The sequence below is a fragment of the Musca domestica genome, unplaced genomic scaffold (assembly GCF_030504385.1).
Source record: "Musca domestica strain aabys unplaced genomic scaffold, Musca_domestica.polishedcontigs.V.1.1 45, whole genome shotgun sequence".
In the NCBI taxonomy this organism is placed as follows: Eukaryota; Metazoa; Arthropoda; class Insecta; order Diptera; family Muscidae; genus Musca; species Musca domestica.
The window spans coordinates 5,990,019-6,007,157 of NW_026712335.1; the positions used below are offsets into that span (position 1 = coordinate 5,990,019).

Consider the following 17,139-nt stretch of genomic DNA (forward strand, 5'->3'; position numbering starts at 1 on the left):
ATATTAATTTTAAATCTATTTTCAATCAAAGATTAAAGAAATTGATTGACTGGCTGGCTGACTTAACAATTCATCGACGTCAGATAAAGCTGGGTTTTTGGAAATAAGTACTAGAATGGTACGAAAAGTATTAAAAGTTACTAAATAAGGTACCTTTTGCATTTTAGGAAACAGTTTAATTAGAACTCCTAAAATGGAAATGAGGCTCATTGATTGAGTGTATAAAAGATGTAATGAATGGTTTTTGGTAATTCGCACTATAATTGTACCAAAAGTACTGAAATGTACCACATTTGGTACCATTTCGTATCATGTGGAAGACTTGAAATTGGAAATGGGAATCAAGGTTAAGAAGTAGAGTCTATGTAAAAACGTAGTTTTGAAAGCGTGTAGTCATGTATACAAACAGTACTAAACGGTACTAAATTTAGTACAATTTTAGTTTGAAGGAGGTAGAACCCTAAAATTTGAAATAAACATTACTGGCAGAGTGTAGGATTGGGATATGGATATGTACGAAAAGTACTAAATGGTACTAACTAACTAACTAAATTTAGGTGAACCGATAGAGCTGGAATTTCCGAAATTTAGATAACATTGTAGGATATTGCATTGTAGGACTCAGATATGTAGGTAGTTTTGGAAATTCGTACTTATGTGTACTAAATTTTACCAAATTTGGTACAAATTAGAACTGTGATGAACCGATGGAGCTGAAATTCTAAAATTTTGAATAAGAGTCACTGATGGAGTGCAGAATGGGTGCACTAAGGGTTATTAAAAATTCCAACCTAAAACAATGAAAATGTGTCTCATCGAAATAACGGTTTTAGATCCATGGTCTTTTTGGACCAAATCCGTTCCAAGACTTTTGGAGTCGATCTAGCGATGTCCAACCGTCATCGTGCGCGCGATAACTCTCAAAGAGAGTATAAGATTTGGTCCAAATTTGGTACATCGTAATTTTTTTGTCAATCTTAGATCGAGTTCAGAGATGGGCAATATCAGCCCATTCCTTCTGGTACCACCAAAAAAACATATTTTACTGCACAGAAAGAGAAAGGATAATCCGACCTTGCGCGTACTTAGCAAATCCTAATATTTGCATGAGTGCTAGGTCAGGTGAGAAAAAGGACAATATCGGTCCACTCCATCAAGTACCTCCCCCACAAAGGGTCAAAATTCTGAATAAATCTTATAAAATGTGATGTAATAGTCCTATCTGGTGCGAAGATGGAATATAACGGTCCCCTTGTTCTGGTGCCTCCCCCACAAAAAGTCAACATTTTGAATATTCATAAAACTAATAAAGAACGAAATTAAGATCAGATTCCATTCAGACTTGCACATCTCAATACTTCCATCAACACAATACCCTATATAAAGATCGTAGAGATCGGATCATTCCTTCTGGTACCTCTCCCACAAAGGGTCAAAGTTTCATATAACAAAATTAATTATAAAATCCAAAAGAAGCATCCGGCTCTCTTCATATTTCACACATCCCATTATTTCTATTAACACAAGATCCAAAATTTTTAATATCCATGAAGCTCATAAAACGCAAAATCCGATTCTATTCAGACTTAGTTCATCTGAATATTTCCATCAACTCAAGATATGTTATAAAGATGATAGAGATCGGACCATTTCTGGTACCTCCTCCACATAGGGTTCAAGATTTTGAAAAACAAAACGCTCAAAGAAAGCGAACGAAATAAGCTCTCTGAAGCTCTCATCAAATTTCACACACACAAACATTTTTGCTAAAATTTGTTGTGAAGGTGATATATGTCTGCGAACCCCGTTTTGGTTCCTCACCCACAAAGGGTCACTTTTATCTGTCATAACTTGCGAAACAAGCGATTCTTTACAACTTGTTATATCCAAGTATTTTTCTCAACCAGAAACCTGAGATGAGTATCGAATTTATGATTTCGCATAAAATTGGATATAAATGTTCGATTTTCTTGTAATTTTGCCCATACCAATATTTTTATCTGTATTAACTGAAGTATGAAAATGGAATACCTCGGTCCACTATATCTTGTACATCAACTACATTTCAACATTTTCTAAAAATTAGCACATATCTCATATAAAGTGAAGGAAGTATTCCAAAACCGACACGTCGCAATAATTATATCATATATATTTTGATCCGATACGAAATGGAAAATATTTGCCCATTCCTTCGGAACCTACTCCATACAGGGTCCACAACTTGAATAATCATAACAGAAGTCTAAATATATTTAAATTATCGAACATTGGCTCAGGTTAAATATATATCTGTCGGCAAAACCGAATGATAATTTTTAACTTGTTAAATAGTAAAAGACTAAAGATATTTATATTAATTTTGTATTTACTCTAGAATTATTTCGAAACTAAAAGTTAAAATGTTATCTCTGACCTGTCAAAACATCTATCATAAAAACATCCCACGTGGGCAATTAATTTTCATTTAAAACGACGTTTCGACATTTCAACAACTGTCAGTTCAAACAATTATTTAAGAATTTTAAACACTGTCGACATAATGACGACACGCAACCATTGCCACGAGCAACAAGTAGCGCGCGTATTAAAATCCCAATTGCAAGATATTTTCACCGTGCCATAGCTACACACATTTCCATCATTACCTCAGCTACTGCCACTACCGACAACAACACCGCCACCACCACCACCACTACAACTACATTAACGGTGTTGAAAACTTTACTTCAAAGCTGGATTATTGTGTGCCATTGCTTTGCATTCGGCGACTCGACTCGACCCCGTAACATTGTAAACCACCACTCAAGCTCTTCCTCTTCCCCCTCCTGCTGCTGCTCCAGCGCATCCAGGACAAAACTTAATGCCTCCACTTGACATTGCAAGAACTTTGCAAAAGTTCTTAAAATCTTTGGGTTGTTTGCATACTTGAAACACCTTACGACAACTTTTCTTATTTTTAGCATTTCCTTTGCTTTTCCTCTGGCTTTTGCTTTTGTATGCAAAGGTGTAGTTGTAGAATATTTATACGTCTTCTTCGTATCCTTTTCCTGCTGGCCACGACCAGAGTCAGTCAGCCTCTTGGGACCCAAAACTAACCACCGACAAGCAAAGAAACCAGTCAATCTAGTGTTACTTACGCTCTCTCTCTCGCCCGTTCGTCTGTTTGTCTGTCTGTCTGCTTGTCTACCTGTCCATCAGCTATTCAATTATAAAATGGAATTAGCATACCTTTCGTTTGAAACCCAAAGAGTAAAAGTGTGTTGCCTCTTTTCTTTTCGTCTTAATAAAGACATATTTCTTTTCGAAACAAAAATACTTTAAAACTTAATCAAAAGTTAAATTTGAAATATTACAACTCGACTCGACTCGAATCGAAGCAAATGTAAATACTTTTGTCGAGGGTTATTATTAGTCAAAAAGATGTTATGCTTTTGGTGAGATGAGTGGGCAAAGTTTCTAAAATTGGAAAGTAATGATGACATTAGATGTGGGAGTTTGAAATTGGGAACTAAACAAAAAATAAGAAAATAAATAAATAAAGAGCAACAAATTAAAGGGTATCAGTCAGGTTTCCGACAAATGTATACCCTTATCTTCCATCTGCACACCAGACCTTGTGTTAGTAGAAATAATGGGATGTGTGAACTATGAAGAGAACCGGATGTTTATGCTCGGCCACATGACTAGAGAAGGTTTACATCATTTGATACGGTCAAAACGTGCCTAGTCGAAATAACGGTCTTAGACCCTAGATCTCTTTGGACCAAATCCGTTTCAGGACATTTGGGGTCGATCTAACGATGTCCGTCCGTCCGCCCGTCTGTCTGGCTGGTGCCCACGAAGGGAGTATCCGATTTGGTCCAAACTTGGTAAATCGTAATATTACTATAATACTTAGATCGAGTTCGGAGATGGGCAATATCGACCCACTTCTTCTGGTACCTACCCCATAAAGGGTCGAAATTTTCACAAAAAAAAAAAAAAAACAAAAACAATATCAGTCGGTTTTACTGACAGATGTATACCCTCAGATTCGATTATTTAAATATATTTTGACTTCTATTATGATTATTCAAATTGCTGACCTTCTATGGAGTAGGTTCCGAAGGAACAGGCCAATATTGTCCATTTCGTACCGGAACTAAATAAATATGATATAAATATTGCGACGTGTCAGATTTTGACTTTATAGAAAATATAGAAATTAAGGGAATATGTGCAATGTCAAGAGAATGGGATGCTTATTGCGGATTTCTAAATCGTTTTGGTTATTCAAAACTTTGACCCTTTGTAGGTGAGGTACCAGAAGGAATGGTCCGAGCTCTACCATCTTTATAGCAGATCTTGTGAAATTAGATGTTAATTCGCGATTTATGAGCTTCATGGATATTCAAAATGTTGACCCTTTGTGGGGTGAGGTACCAGAAGGAGTGCACCGATATATTCCACGTTCACAGCGGATCTTGTGTTAGTAGAAATAATAATATGTGTATGAATAGAACCGAATTCTTATTTCTGATTTTATGATAGTTTTGCTTATTCAAATTTTAACCCATCTTTATTACAGATCTTATGTTGATGGAAATATTGCGATGTGCCAAGTCTGAATGGAATCGGATGTTAATTTCGTGTTTTATGAGCTTTATGAATATTCAAAATTTTGACCCTTTGTGGGGAAGGTACTTAATGGAGTAGACCGATATTTGCAAAGTTGGAGCAAAATCGTTCCTCTTTCTGTGCAGAAAATATTTTTTTTGTTTTTTTGAAAATTTCGACCCTTTGTGGGTGAGCTACCAGAAGGAGTGATCCGATATCTTCCAATTTAACACTAGACCTTCTGTTAATAAAAACATTGGAAGGTGTGAAATTTGAAGACAATCGGGCTGATACATCACATTTTATAAGAGATGTAATTATTCAAAATTTTGAACCTTTGTGAGGGAGGTACTTGATGCAGTGGACCGATATTATCCATTTTTGCACTGAATAAAAAAAATTGTGGAAAAATCGGGTTATCGTTTCTCTTTCGTGCAGAAAATATATATTTTTTGAAAATTTCGATATTTTGTGGGGGAGTTATCAGAAGGAATAGACCGATATTGCCCATTTCCGAACTCGAACTAAGTTTGACAAAAATATTACGATGTCCCCATTTTGGACCAATGGGGAGTATCCCTTCGAGAGTTATCATGCGCAGCAGCCAGACAGATGGACGGACATCGCTGGATCGATTTCAAATGTCCTGAAACGGATTTGGTCCAAAGAGACCGACTAGGCACGTTTTGACCGTATCAAATGATATATACCCTCTGCAGCCGTATGGCTGAGGGTATAAAAAACAAGAACGCCCAGGCAAGAAATTAACAGTTCTAACAAAACTTAAAGACTAAGTGTCAAATTATAGTGGACTTTTTATACCCTCAGCCATATGGCTACAAAGGGGATATATCATTTGATACGGTCAAAACGTGCCTAGTCGAAATAACGGTTTTAGACCCTAGGTCTCTTTGGACCAAATCCGTTTCAGGACATTTTGAAGTCGATCTAGCTATGTCCGTCTGTCTGGCTGGCTGGTACGCACGATAACTATCGAAGGGAGTATCCGATTTGGTCCAAACTTGGTACATCGTAATATCTTTGTCAAACTTAGATCGAGTTCGGAGATGGGCAATATCGGTCCACTCCATCAAGTACCTCCCCCACAAATGGTCAAAATTTTGAATAATTACAACTCTCATAAAATATGATGTACGAGTCCGATTGTCTTCAAATTTCACACATCCCAATATTTATATTAACCCAAGGTCTGGTGTTAAGATGAGCAATATCGGTCCACTCCTTCTGGTACCTCCCCCACAAAAAGCCGAAATTTGCAAAAAATATATTTTTTGCACAGAAAGAGAAAGGATAATCCGATTTTGCTCCAACTTTGCAAATCGTAATATTTGCATCAGTTCTACGTTAGGTGTAAAAATGAACAGTATCGGTTCACTCCTTCAAGTACCCTCCCCACAAATGGTCAAAATTTTGAAGAATTACAACTCTCATAAAATGTGATGTAAGAGTCCGATTGTCTTCAAATGTTGGACATCCAAATATGTATATATTAACCCAAGCTCTGGTGTCAAATGGTCGAAATTTTCAAAAAAATACATATTTTTTGCACAGAAAGAGAAACGATGATCCGATTTTGCTCCAACTTTGGAAGTCGTAATATTTGCATCAGTGCTAGGTCTGGTGCGAAAATGGACAACATTGGTTCACTCCTTCAAGTACCCAATACCCCACAAATGATCAAAATTTTGAAGAGTTACAACTCTCATAAAATGTGATGTAAGAGTCCGATTGTCTTCAAATTTCACACATCCCAATCATTTTATTAGCCCAAGGTCTGATGTAAAGATGGAGTATATCGGTCCACTTCTTCTGGTACCTCCCCCACAAATGGTCGAAAAATTAAAAATATATATTTTCTGCACAGAAAGGGAAGCAATAATCTAATTTTGAAAAACATAACGCTCAAAGAAAGCGAAATAAGGATACAACTCTCTTCAAATTTCATACATACAAGCATTTTTGCTGACACCAGATCTGTTGTGAAGATGCTATATATCTGCGAGCACCTGCTGGTACCTCACCCACAAAGGGACACAATTTTCAATATTTTTATCTGTTATAAATTGCGAAACAACTCAGAGATTCTTTACAATTGATTTATCCATCTGCTATAATAATATTTATATCATATTTAAAAATTATAGCAGATTTATATCATCTGTCGGCAAAACCGACCGATACTTTTTTCCTTGTTATAAAGAAAATTAAAGACATTCTAGTAAAAAAATCCTGAATTTTCTAAAACCAAATAATCAAAATCATGGAGTTTCTATTAAAATTATATAGTTAAGGATATCCAGGTAAAAAGTTAAGGTTTTTTCAATTAAGGTTTTTTTTTTTTTTTTTTGAAAAATAAGGGCTTTCAGGAAAAAGATCATAACGTTTTGTAAAAAAATGCAGTCCAAAACACCCAAAGTTTTTATTTAAAAAATTGTCAAGGATATTTTTAGGGACTCCTTCTCACCAATATGAAGGATTTTTATAGAAAAAAAAGTTTTCTAAAAACATTCATAATGACTACTGACAAAAATCAAGGAGTTTTTTATTAAAATTATATTTACAAGGATATCAAAAAAAATAAATTAAGGAATTTTCAGAAAATTTTAAAGGAACTTATGCCAGAAAATATTGGATAATTTATTAAAAAATATAGGGCTAACAGGAAAAAAATCATTAAATTTTGTAAAAATAGTTTTAAACCCGAATGCCAAAACCCGTGGAATTTATGATCTCCTTTATTTTATTTTTATTTTTAAGAGTTAGTAAAAATCTCTTTAAATTTTGTGCTCGGCATTTTCAAAAATTTAGCATAGTTTAACACAAGTATATTTGTGTAGACAGCTGTCCATTTCTATATTCCACAAAATGCCAGAAACAGCGTTAACTTCATTACTAATTAGAATTTACGACAAACTTACACATAGCCACCAGCTAGATGTGTAACAGATACTCTGTGGGGGGAAGGAAGAGGGTTTTTAAGTTTTGTTGGAGACAGGAACATGAAATTGAAGTTTTTTTTGCATTAAAGTCAACTAGCCAAACATATTGTCAGTAAGACCAGTTTACTGCTCACATTTCTACGTTCACAAAATCCAATTAGCAACAAAAATCACTGAACTATGAAAGAATTTTGTTGCCATGTTTGACAGTTTTATTTGCAACTTTTATTCGCCTGTCATTTGCGGAGGATTTTATTTCGCTTTTTTTGTTGTTGTTTCTTTTTTTTTTTTTTTTTTTTTGTTTATTCGTTAATAAATTAATTAAGAGTTAATTAAAATGTTAATCCTCCATGAAATTTTCAAACGACAGCATTTTCAAATTAATTATGGGATTAGAACAGTTATCAGCAGCGGTGATTTTCGAAATGCTCCCATGAGAGCGGAATAATTTCATGCTTTGATAATTTTCTCCATTAGGTTTAAGCTCCGCGCGAATTGTGGTTTTAAATTGGAAATTTTATTATTACCTCATTTAACCTCATTTTTAAGGATAGTTAGTGGAAATTTAAGTATTGAAGAGATAGAGAGTCATATATGTACATACATAATGAACTTGAATTTCTGTTTTACAGAGAGAAGGCATATTTTTAAAAAATCACAAAACATCACCCATTTTTACAGCAGTAAATAATTCAACACCATTATCACTGACAATTTATTGGAAAGGGGAATTCCTAAAAAATGTTCATACAAAATATATGATTTTCGAGAATTAATGGCATAAAACGTTCCTGAAATAATTCATGATTCTTAAGCCAACAATTCTTAAGAAATGTTTTCAGAAACTACACGGTTCTTGGTCAGGAATTCATTGAAAGGAAAATGTACCAGCAAAGCCATGGAAAAAATCAGACAACTTCTATGGGCATGAAAAAAAGGAATTCTTACCAAATCTATGATTTTTGGGCTAGAAGTCCTTATGAAATATTCTCACAAAATCTAGGATTTCTGGGCATGAAGTCCTTAAACAAGGTTTGGGAAGATCAAAGATTATTTGACACGAAGTATTGAATTAATGATAGGGGATACAAAAAAATATTTATTTTTTTATTTTGCCATTTTGGTCACAAGATTCTTCTTTATTTATTTATTTTTATTTTAATTTTAATTTAAAAATCCACTATTCCAGAAAAAATTTTGGAAAAAAATCAGAGCCATTAAAATCAAATTTAACAAGGATTTCACGGGAAGAAGTCCTTTAAAGAGTCATATATAGGGGGAACAATATTCTACAGAAGTCTATGGAAGGAAAAACTTCCATAAGTCATCTACATGTTGAAGGTCTTCCATGGATGTATTGTTTTTAGAGAATTATTGTGAAATTATGACCCTCGTCTTTCGCAGAAGATCTGTAATGTTCTTTTGTAGAAGAAGACATTTCATAGGTCTTATAATAAAATGAACAGGACCTTGTATAGGTCGTAATATTAAAGAAAAATCTTCTATGTGTCATTTTATAGATGAAATACATGTTAAAAACCTTTTCGGGAATCCAACTAGCAAAGAAAAGTTTCCAGTGCCCCACCATGTGTACGTCCCTGGAGTTTCCATTCATATGTAGAAATGGTTACAATTTCTGATTGGATAAAACTAAATTTGGCAGTTCACCACTTTCGACCAACGAAGCAACTCTTTAGCTCTTTTGAGTCTATTTTCTTTCTGTTGCGGTGGAAGTTCTTGAATTTTTTGGAATTTCAATGGCTTTACCCCGAGCTCATTTTTCAATACTTGCCGAATGGAATATTGCGAAATGTTCAGCTCACGAGACATATTTCGGCCACAGCGACGCGGGCTTCGATCAAGTCGCTTCTTTACTTTTCGAACCATTTCTGCTGATGTTGCTGTTTTCTTCCGTCCACTTCCTTGACGTCGGACTACGCTACTGGTAGCAAGGTAAAGAGCGATGATACGAGGCACAAAAGATTTATTGCAGTGCTCTAACGATAGTCACTTGTGGTTTTCCAGCCAAATATAAAGAAATCACAATATCACGCTTGAATTCCATCACGAATAACTTTTTTTCTGGAAAATTCTCACCAAAATGCTTTTGTACGCTTGTAAACAATATAATGAGCTGTCAATGGAATAATTTTAACAGCTGTCGGACGAGTGGCTTAGAAATGACAGCAGTCTGAAGTTGGTTGCAGTATTTTCACCTCACCAACTCATCATGTTCACAACTGACCTCTTGTTAACAAAAATATTTGCATGTGCGAAATTGAAGAGAGTTGGAGGTCTATTCCGTTTCGCTGTTCAAAATCTTGAACCATATGTGAGGGAGGTATCAGCAGAAATAGTTCTATCTCTACCATCTTTATAACAGATATTGTGTTGATGGAAATATTGAGATGTGCTAAATCTAAATGAAATCGGATGTTCATATCGCGTTTTATTTTTTTGAAAAATTTGACCCTTTGACAGCAGGAGTGGACCGATATATGCCATCTTCATAGCACATCTTGTGTTAGTAGAAATAATGGAATGTGTGAAATATGAAGATAACCGGATGCTTATTTCGGATTTTATAATCGTTTTGTTTATTCAAAACTTTGACCCTTTGTGGGGGAGGTACCCGAAGGAACGGTCCGATCTCTACTATCTTTATAACAGATCTTGTGTTGATGGAAATATTGGGATGTACCAAGTTCGAATGGAATCGGATGTTAAGTTAGCGTTTTATAAGCTTCATGAATATTCAACATTTTGACACTTTGTGGCGGAAGTACCAGCAGGAGGTACTTGATGAAGTGGACCGATATTGCCCTAGCACTGATGCAAATAAAAAGATTTGCACAGTTAGAGCAAAATTGGATTAGCCGTTCCCCTTCTGTGCTACGAAATATATATATTTTTTTTGAAAATTTCGACCTTTTGTGGGGAGGTACTAGAGGGAGTGGGCCAATATTGCCCATCTCAGATCTTGATCTAAGTTTGTTAATATTATTACGATGTACCAAGTTTGGATCAAATCGGATACTCCCTTCGAGAGTTATTGTGCGCACCACCAGCCAGACAGACTGACGAATGATCGGACATCGCTAGATCGACTCCAAATGTCCTGAAACGAATTTGGTCCATAGAGACCTAGGGTCTAAAACCATTATTTCGATGAGGCACGTTTTGGCCTATCAAATGATATATATCCTCTGTAGCCATATGGCTGAGTGTATAAAAATACCCACTGAAAGACTGCTATCTACATAGGACCTCTTAAATGTATGAGTCTTCTACATATAATAGATACTTTAGAGAAATTCTTTCTAAAAAAGTTCTCCAAACTCCTGTTAAAAAAACTGTATTTATACCCTACAACACTATGTGTTGGGGGTATTATAAGTTTGATTGGGCCAAAAATTATGTAACACCTCGAAATATTGATTTCCCACATAGGAAAGTATATATGGATCTTCCTATCTCGCCGAGCTGAGTCGATCTAGCTATGTATGTCCGTCCGTCCGTCTGTCCATGTTAATTTGTAATCACTCTACAGGTCGCAATTATGGCCCGATCTTTACGAAATTTAGAATGGAGGTGGAGCTAGGGTCAGAATAGAACCCTACTTCTTTTGGAGATGATCGCCAAATGTTTAGGGGTTGAAATGGACCAAATACTGAAAAAATGTCGGATTTTGCAGTACCTATACAGGTCGCAATTATAGACCAATCGACGCGGAATTTCGCATGTAGCTAGAGTTTTGGGCGGGGAAGAAGCCTACCAATTTGGTAGGCTTTTTTGTTGAAAAAATTCAAACTTTTTCATTAAACCGCGAATATTTTAAATCCCGGCGAAATCACAAAGCCATGACAAGGTCACTTCTGATCTTTACATTGATGTTAAGATCCAAAAAATCGAATATATAGCAAATATATGCGATATATATGTCTATCAAAGAAGATATGCTTGAAAGATCTCATATATGTCGAGAACGGCTGAACTGATTTCGACAGTTCTCATTGCTTCAGAATGGCCTCTTGGCAGGAAAGAAAAAACGTCTAAAAAATCGCATAAAAATATCTCTCTAAAGATGAAAATATTGGAAAATATTGATTTCGTTGAAGAATGTAGTCAAATGTCTGTATCTCATATAGATGCGTTTTAGTCAAAAACCAATAATAAATGTTAATCTTTTGCCACTTCTGAGAAATTATAGGTCTTTGGGAAATATTGGTTCCAGATCTAAGAAGACCATTTAAGTGGAACATCTACCAATAAATTGGAAATGAGCAAATTAGTTTTAGTTGATATTATTCGAAAATTAGAGAACGAAACCTGATGTTTTTCTTTTATTATTTGTCACAATATCTTGTGGAATTCTTTCGAGTATCTTGCCTATATAAACCGTATCGTTTATTATAGTGTTGTAGGGTATTCAACGGTCGGCCCCGCTCGACTGTAGCCTTTGCTTACTTGTTTTAACAAAAATTTAATATTTCACTCAACATTTCCCCGGTCAGTTATCAGATCAAGAATTCTTTTTTTCGTGGTTATTTATTATTTTTGTACCGAATTTGTCTCCAAAATGCTTCTACAATTTGCTGGTATAATTTCGGATGTCTCTAGAAGTATTTAGAATTATCCTTCATTTCTCAACATTTCCATGAGTTTTTGTTTCGAGCCTAGTCATTTACATACTTATAACTCCAAGATGCCGATGGTTTACGCATTTTTCCTGATTTAAAACATTTCGACAAATTTCCCAAAATATTCTTTAAACACATGAAATTTGTTTTATTCCAAGGCCTAACGACCTTCTCAAAATAGTCCAACAATTCTCATAGCTTCTTCAAGGTTTATCTTTCGCAATTACCAACCAGCCAACTACAAACACATAGTATGTGTGTTGTCTTAATGTCTAAGCGCTTCTAATTTACTTTGCATTCTAAAAATACATTCATCATTCGCTGTTAATTTTCTGGCTGGTTTGGTTGGTGTTTCAATCATTCCTTGCATTTAAATTTCATATTCTAAGAATGCTTAGATCGTTAGATTAGTTCGGAAAGTTCTCAAATAATCCATCCATCCAACCAGGCAAGCTCCCAGGCAGCCAACTAGCACACAAATTAAGCTGATGGCTTATGAGCGAAAATCAACTGCCGCCAACCGCCAAGCACAAAACATTAACGCCACCACAAAGAGCATTGGAGGTATACGTGGCAGGCAGGCAGGCCTTGTCATTGCATTGCCTGGCATTGCAAGCGGCAGTAGCAGCAGGCGCATATTTTCTATAGCCTCCCAGCCAGCCAGCCACCAGCAATCTACAAACGACGATTAATGAATGAATGAATCCGGCAATGTTTTGCAATCAATTATCCATTCACTTATCAAATTACTAATGAACTCTTTTGCTCTGAAGTTGGCGGCGGCGTTGTTGCTGGTGGTATTCTCCATTCACCGTAGATCTGTTTTCATTTGCTGGCGATGTTACTGTCACAGCCAGCGGTGGTGGTGGTTGAAGATGGATGTTATTTTTGGTATTGCTGCTTTTGCGGGTTTTCTTGTGGCCGCAAAAAAATGGTCGAATTTTGGAGGTTTTGAAATATATTTTGATTGTATTGAGAATTTTTGTATTTGACTGGCAGACCTATAAATGCAGAGGCATAATGTGGGAGATAAGCCGGGATTTTTGGAAAAATCGATATTTAAAGGGTAATATACCCGAAAGGGGTACAAAATCTTACGACATTGTAGCTAAGCGATCGGCTAGAGCTAGAAATTTGATATTTTTCATGAGGGTCACACTCGATATAGAGGGGTGAATTTGTACTCTAGAGGTACAATTGTACTAAATGGTATATAAAGGAAAAGGTGTTGTTACTGAACAATTAAATAAGCATATAACTTTGAATTTTGCAGGAATGTCAGTCATAGATGAGATAAGCGGCGATATTGAAACTTCTTACTTAAAAGGTACAAAATGTACTAAAAAGTACAAAATCTTATGACACTGTCATTGAACAATCGGTAAGACCTAGAAATTTAAAATTTTGTATTTGTATTTCATGAGCAGGGGTAAAATAAATAAAATCGTACATTTAAGAGTGAAGGTACTAAATGGTACGAAATAGCAAGGTTTTGTTATTGATCAGCTGATAGAAGCTAGAACTTGGACTATTGCATGGGTCTCTCTTGGAATAAATTATATTTTCGAAATTTTGGGTGTGAAAAGTACTAAAAGGTACAATTGGGAAATTGAGCGACAAGTAAAAGATAGCTATTAAAAATTTGGGATAAGAGTCATCCATAAGGCGGAGAGGTGATACAAAACAACAATTTTGGAATATCGAACTTTAATGGTACACTAAGTACTAAAAAGATTGATAAGCATTGAGATTTGCATGAAATAAGGTGACATTTTTGGGACATGTACTTAAAGGGTACGAAATGTACTAAAATATGTGTCTCTTAGCAAATTTCGTGCTTTTATGGTATTAATTTATTTAGCGAGAGTTACACATTTAAAATTTGTTGCCTCCCTCTATGCGCTGAGAATCGTACGCTTATGGTTATAACTAGACTTTGCATAAGATTTATTCTTGGGAGAAATAACGTGGGATGGTTGGACATTCGTTGGTTGAAGGTACGAAATGTACAAAGTTGTACAAATTTTAGTACATTTCGCATTATTGGATTATTTTTGAGCAAGTGATAAAAGCTAGGAATTTAAAATTTTGTAGATCGGCTAGAATTTGAGATTTTGTATTAGAGTCACTCTTAGGCGATATTAGACGTAATTTTTCAGAATTTGTAACTTAAGGGTACAAAAAGTACTAAAAGCTAAAAAAATTGTATAATATTATTGTTTATCACAGATACGATGTAGATGGATAGATTTTTGAAAATTCGTAGTTTAAGGGTAGGAAACGTACTGTTATTGGGAGCCAACCTCCATGTGCTGGGATGAAATAAAGAAATGCGCGTTTTTAGGGTACACTGTGTGTCAAAGATACAAATTAGTAAGCACCTGTTATTGAGCGATCGATGAAAGTTTGAATTTTGATTTTATTGTGAGGGTAACTCTTGGGCTATATTAGAAAGAATTTTTCACAAATTGTGCCTTAAGAGTTCAAAAGGTACTAAAAGTTACAAATTGTAAAATATCACTGTTTATCATAGGTAAGACATAACACTTTTCACTTTCTTATGGGATAATGATATATTGTATAAGGGTCAGTCAGCCTTGGGAGAAATAAGGGGAATTTTTCGGACATTTGTACTTTAAGGGTACGAAATATACTAGCATTTATACATCTTAGTACATTTCGTACCCTTATTATAATTTATAAATGCTACACATTAAAAATTTTGTTAGGAGACACCTTCCATGTACTGGGGTGAAATAAAGAAATTCGTACTTTAGGTGCGAGGGTCACTCTTGGACCCTTATTACAATTTATTACAGCTACATAGTCAAAATGTTGTATGGGATCCACCATTCGTACTAGGGTGAAATAAAGAAATGTGTACGATTAGCGAGTACGAGTACAGCGAGTATTAAAAGCTACATATTAGTAAGCCCCTGGTACTGAGCGATTGGTAAAAGCTTGAATTTTGTACGAGGGTAACTCTTGGATGACATTAGACGGGTTATTTCAAAATTTATACCTTAAGGGTGCTAAAAGTAACAAACTATACAATATTATTATTTATCATAGATAAGATGTAGAACGTTTACATTTTTCATAGGGGAATGGTACTTTGCACTTTTAGGGTACAAAATCTTACGGGTTTGCAATTGAACGATTCATAAGAGCTGAAATTTTTAAATTTTGCATAAGGGTCACTTTTTGTGCAGAAGGGTGAAACTGGAAAAAAACTGGAAATTCCTTTTTAAGGGTACGATAAGTAGTAAAAGGTACAAAATAGTAAGGCATTGGTATTGAGGTATATGAGGGAGAAATAATGTGGAATTTGTAGACATTCGGATTTTAAAGAAATAAAAAGTATTAAATGGTACACAATAGTACATCAAAGTTATATGTACTAAAATTTACAAAATTGTAAGGTATTTACATTGAGCTACATTTAATACTGAGAGTCGTCGCCATTAGAAGAAATAATGCAGGATTTTTGAACATTCTTCCATTTAAGATAAAAAAGTACTAAAAGGGTACAAAATGGTACAAGATTACTACGATCCATCGTTAGGAGCTAAAACCTTAACATTTTGGTTCGAAGAAATAATGCGGAATTTTTTAACATTCGTCCATTTATGATACAAAATATACTAAAAGGGTACTAAATGGTACAACATTACTCCTAGTCATAATTAGGAGCTAGAACATTAACAAGGCAAAACTCATTAAAATTTTTGTTCGGAGAAATAATGCGGGATTTTTCAACATTCTTCCATTTATGGTACAAAAAGTACTAAAAGTGTACAAAATGGTACAACATTACCACCGTCATCGTTAGGAGATGGAACATGGAAATTTTGGTTCGGAGATATAATGCGGGGTTTTTAAACATTCTTCCATTTATGGTACAAAAAGTACATAAAGGGTACAAAATGGTACAACATTATTATTAGTCATCGTTAGGAGCTAGAACATTGAAATTTTGGTTCGGAGAAATAATGCGGGATTTTAAAACATGTTTTCATTAGTGGTACAAAAAGGACTAAAGGCGTACAAAATGGTACAACATTATTAGTGGTCATCGTTAGGAGCTAGAACATGAAATTTTTGGTGCGAAGAAATAATTAGGGATTTTTGAACATTCTTTCAAAAATGGCACAAAAAGAACTAAAAAGATACAAACTGGTACAAAATTATTAGTGGTCATCGTTAGGAGCTATAACACTTAAATTTTGGGTGCGAGAAATAATGCGGGATTTTTGAACATTCTTCGTCTATTAATGGTACAAAAAGTACTAAAGGGGTACAAAATGATGTTGTAGCGTTACTAGTCAACGATAGGAGCTATAACATTGAAATTTTGGTTCGGAAATATATTACGGGATTTTTGAACATTATTATATTACTGGTAAAACAAGTTAAAAAGCAGTAAGTTCGGCCGGACCGAACTTTGAATACCCTCCACCAATTGGCACGAATTTGGAATTTTTCAAAAACTAAAGTCCCTAACAAATTCTGTTAAAATTTTTTAAATACCGAATATAGACGTTATATTGGGATCTATACTTGAAATATACGGTGAATAATGTAGCTAAAGTCATCAAAATATCGTATATAGAGAGGTACCATTACATTCAGGCTATACAAAGACATGGACCTGCAAATACAATTTTTTGTCATAGGCTGTAGTATCCATTACGAATCTCAAATAACAAATTTGAAACAACTCTGGTGAATAATGTCGCTAAAATCATCAAAATGCCGAATATCGGGAGGTACCGTTATATGGGGGCTATACGAAGACGTGGACCTGCACATACAATTTTCTGTCTCAGTCTGTAGTATCCATTACGAATCTCAAATAACAAATTTGAAACAATTCCGGTTAATAATGTCGCTAAAAGCATCAAAATACCGAATATCGGGAGGTACCGTTATATGGGGGC

The 17,139-nt window shown here is 34.9% G+C and overlaps 1 protein-coding gene across 1 annotated transcript in view; it reads left to right on the forward strand.

Moving 5' to 3' along the window:
* Positions 1-17,139, forward strand: part of LOC101897672 (SCY1-like protein 2) — a 98,905-nt gene that overhangs the window by 17,232 nt on the left and 64,534 nt on the right. The gene's annotated exons all lie outside the window — the stretch shown is intronic.